The sequence below is a fragment of the Myotis nattereri genome (assembly GCF_964212035.1).
Source record: "Myotis nattereri genome assembly, chromosome: 21".
Classification (NCBI taxonomy): Eukaryota; Metazoa; Chordata; class Mammalia; order Chiroptera; family Vespertilionidae; genus Myotis; species Myotis nattereri.
This window is the reverse complement of record NC_138097.1, coordinates 4181292-4186016: the sequence shown is the minus strand read 5'-3', so window position 1 is coordinate 4186016 and position 4725 is coordinate 4181292. Positions and strand designations below refer to the sequence as shown.

Sequence of the window (4725 nt, the reverse complement as noted above, 5' to 3'; positions counted from 1 at the left end):
CTAAAGTATGCTAAAAATCCTAAATTCAAGCTTTTGGAAGCCTGCTATTAAAAAGCCTTTAGGACCTACTAACTTGAAAGCTAAGTCCAACGGGACAAGAGCTCTAAAACTGTCAGGTTCCCCATTTCGGAGGATCAGCTGCTCAGTTTTGCACAAGGGAGAAACCAATACATACTAGGGCATGTAATCAGTTTCATTTCATTTCATGAGGGTGCTTCTGCATGGTATAGAAACAGAATTGGTCTCTTCATTGAAGTGGTAAACTTGGTCTCTATATTCTTGAAGCTGGACTTTTTTTTAAGCAGCCTGGGAAGGAGACGGTACAACCAGTTTCCTATAGCCACAGACCACTACACCTTATATCTAGCTAAAGCAAAGATCAACTTGAACAATTATCCAAAGTCATTTAACTGTACTAAAGATTGAAGTTCATCACTATATTATTTTAAAGGAAGCTGCCTATAAGAAATCAACCCTGTGTGAGAAAAATCAAAATAAGCTGTATTCATGAGTTGTCCATATAAGGCCAATTGATGAGAATGCACCCAGACACACTTGGCATGAAGACTCTGTATAAAGCCTTGTGTGGCAAGTCTGAATTTCTAGTAACTAAGGGCAGAATGCTTGAGACAAAGAGCTACTTCTGTAACACTTTAGTATCCAGGTAACAGACACTGTTCCCACGCACAATGTACACTCCATTAATCACACTGAATGAAGAAGATGCGTTACCCGTTTTTCTTTTCTTTTTGCTTAAGAAGCTTGTTCATCTCCCTTTTGGCCATTCCAATGTACTTGGAAATGATTCCATGTTGGTTTAGTCCAGGAAGCAACAGTAAGAAAGTCACCATCAGGTAGGTGAGAAGAAGGTTGTGGACCTGCTGTCCCACCCAAGCAACCGCAGCAAGAGAAATGATCGTGGTCATGAAGTACATTTTCGGCTTTTCTTCCTTTGGTGTGAAGAGGCGTTTCCACCAGCCCACAGTTCTGCGACGAGTTTTTACTAGATTGCTGCAAATTTCATGGAATCTTTGCTGCTACTCAGTGGTCCATTTATTGGAGCCAAAAATTCTAGGCGCCAGGATGGGAACAAGGTAGTCAGCCAAGCACAAAAACATAACAAAACAGGAAACACCGGATAGCACAGTTGGATCTAGATAATAGATACTCAGAAACACCAAGGAAACCACACCCGTAATGGCAGGCGGAAACCAGGCTCTCTCCCATCGGAGGACTTTGTCGGCCATCAGCATCACCTCTCCCCATCCTTGCAGCTGCTCTTCCAGACTTGCAGTCTCTGCAGCCATCACGTTGGTGCTGCGATGATCGCCCTCCGCCATCTCTCCCAGGTGCCGCTTCAGCGAGCCCAAGGCAACCTCCCAACCAGCCCCGGTCCAAGAACCGCCAGGCGAGCCGGGCGCGACGACAGGCCCAGCAAAGTCCTTCTATAGGCCGGCGGCCTTTCCGGACACGTCCAACCCGAGCTTCAGGGCAGCCGGACCAACCGCTGCCCAGCGCTTGGCTTGAAATCCAGCTCAAAGGAGAGCGAGGCGTTGCAGGGACGAGGGGGCGGGGCCACAGGCTGACCAATCAGCGCCCGGAGGTGTGCGCGGCCCCACGCAGCCTTCGGAGGCGGTTGAACGGCTCCCGCCGACGCCGGGCCGCTGGGGCCCAGGATTGGCCGCCACGGGCGGTCCGGACCTTCTGCGGAGCCGCAGCGCAGCGAAGGAGCCCGAAAGTGGTTCTCCAGGAAGGAAGCCGCGCAGGCGTCAGCGGAGGGCAGGGTCCGGCCTGTCCCCCTGACCTCGGACGGTGGCGGGGGGCGAGGCCACATAGGTACTCTTTTCTTAGAATGTCTCATTCCAAGAAGAATAGATATTATGTCACCTAAAAAAACTTGCCAGATTTGGCCTTGCTTTGGTAAAACCTGTAGTCTTGTGGCCATAGCTAACTGAGATGGGCCCCAAAGCTTTGGTGGAAAAAACAAGGTCCTATTTACCACTGCACTTGTCAAGGAGAAAACAATAACTGCTTAGACTCACTGGGCCTCTTAGAAACTCTAAATCAGAGGTAACACACAATCAGATTTGACTTTCTGAGATGATCTGGTTTGCATCTGCATCTCCAAGGCAGAGCTACACTGGAACTGACCAGTGTATGTTGAGAGACGACAGAATAATTTGGGAGCAAAAATGGTTGACAGTCAAATCATGCCTCAGCCCTTGCTAACTATGGAATCATGGATCAATTCATCCACTTCCCTGAATCGCAGTTGCCCCGTAAATAAAAAGTAGGTTACATTAGCACAGCTACTTGGCCAATCTATTGTGATGACTATATAACACAGGTTAATTACATAGTATAGGCTCTAGCCCATAGTAGAACACTCTAGAAATGTTATTTTCTTTTCTCTGAATTCCCTTAATTAATATATAATTTTTTAAAATCCTACCTGCTTAAACAATCTTCTTCTGAGGTATCAACCACTGTTTTTCAAAAATAAAATAAAATACATTTTAAAGCAATAACAACACAGGAGCTTGTAAGTACTGGACTAATACATTAGAAAGTACAACTTCGGGCCACACCTGAAGACTACACTAGAGTGAACATTAGTCATGTTATCGGTCGGCCATTCACACATGAGGACAATTACTTTCTCTTTTTAAACATACCAAACACACACAGAGAAAAATGGGAGGCATCACAGTTTGATACCTTCCTGTGCACTGCTATGTACAATGAACAGAATGCTAACCAAACCCCATGGGACTGACATGAAATTATGTCATTAGTGGAAGCAGAATCATAGACTAACAATGCCAAACTTAAATAGCATTGGTTTTCCGGACTCCTCCTATTAGCCACAGGTAGAAGAGAGTATCCTTATTTTGCCGTAACACAATATAAATTGTCTAGCTCTTCAGTGAAGACTTGCTAATTGAGGATGAAACACTCTATGATAAGGAAGTTTAATCGCTAGATATTACACTCTGAAGCACAGCTACACATAGGAAACACACTCTCTCTGGCCCCATTTCATATTGCAGGATAAGTAGGAAATACTTTGTGATTCCAGTTGTATGTAGTAGAACCCATTGAGACTGTCTCCTTGCATTGCTAGAGTAAATGTTCCCACCTCATACCGCAGAGTGGTCCAGACAGTTAGTGCTCTGCAGTAGTGCACAGGTCATTTTTCTCAACCCTCTCCCTTAGGTGGCAAATGCCTATAGACATCCTTCTCTTTCAGCATGTATGGGACATGTCATCAGATCTAACAACAACAACAAATAACGAAGGAAACAACATCTTGGATAACTACATCCATTTACCTTAGAATTTTCATTTGTTAAACATTCAAAAAGATACCCACTGTATGAACCCAACTATACAATATTCAGGAAAAGGCAAACCTATGGAGACTAAGAAAGATCAGTGTTTTCCAGGGATTAGGGAGAAGGGAGGGATGAATAAGCAAAGCACAGAGGAGTTCTAGGATAGTGAAATGATTCTATATGATACTGTAATGGTGGGTATGTGCCATCATACATTTTTCAGTGCACATCCATCCATTGTTATAAATGTTCCTCTCTGGTGCAGGATGTAAAAAATGAGCGAGGCTGTGTGTTTGGGGCTGTGTGGTTTATGGGCACACACTGTACTCTCCGTTCAATCTGACTGTGCATCTGAAACTGCTCTAAAAAATAAGTCTTAGTAATTTTTCTTCAAAATAATTAATCCCTTGAATCTTCTATTAACATACATCAACATATAGATGCTGTTTTCAAGACACAGTCACCTGAACAATTACGATAAAGATCCAAATATCAGAAAATGGGAATTATCCTCACAATGGAGTGAAACATATGGAAAGAAATAAATAAAGCAAATAGTGTTTAATGGATACTAGGGTAAGACAATAACTAATAAATATGACTGAATAACTTGCTTTGAAACTATAAACAGGAATTTAGTGAAATATATATAAAAATGAAACATCCATATAATTAAAGTACACTTTTTATTCTAATTTAAATCAGAAATCATTACACTGATTTTATGTAAAAATTATCTTGAAACATTAATTGGATAAAAAGGAAAGCTGATCGTTGCCTAAGATTGCCCTCATAATTTAGGTACAAATACCTGAAAAATACTCACCAAGAGTCACAAAAGTGGCCAGCATTGCAAGGAATTATACATGATGGGACTGAAACCAATACCATGTTATATTACCTTATTACTTGCTTTAAAAACATAATTTTAGGCCAAAGCCAAAAATTCAGTCAGGGCTGTACCTGCTCTGCAGAAAATGTCCATGCAGCAGGCCTAAGACTGCTATCCTTAGAAAGTCCTGCTTAAATGGCTACCCTTTAGTTGGTGTCTGAAAACCTGAATCTGGGGAGGCTTTCCACCTTTCTCTAAATGATAAGTGGGGCTCCCTGTGCCTAAATACTTTGTACAACTGATGGGGTTCCTACTGAACACTTGATTTCCTTCTGGGAATCTAGAATTTGGGTACATGCTATGGGGAAGATGTCTATGTGACTAGCGTGCCATAAAAACCTTGGCACTGAATCTAATAAGACCGGTAAATGACATGTTTCATGTGTGTTCTCAGAATTTGACACTGGAATAACTAAGCACACCCTGGTAACTCCACAGGGTGAGGACTCTTGGAAGCTTGTACCAGATGTCTGCCACACTTTGTCACATGCACCTTTT

The 4725-nt window shown here is 42.8% G+C and overlaps 1 pseudogene across 1 annotated transcript; it reads right to left on the bottom strand.

The window, feature by feature from the left end:
- Window positions 1-728: 728 nt before the first annotated feature.
- On the bottom strand, window positions 729-1340 carry LOC308535870 (ADP-ribosylation factor-like protein 6-interacting protein 1; annotated as a pseudogene). The gene has a single exon. The product of its transcript is annotated as an ADP-ribosylation factor-like protein 6-interacting protein 1 (transcript).
- Window positions 1341-4725: the final 3385 nt, after the last annotated feature.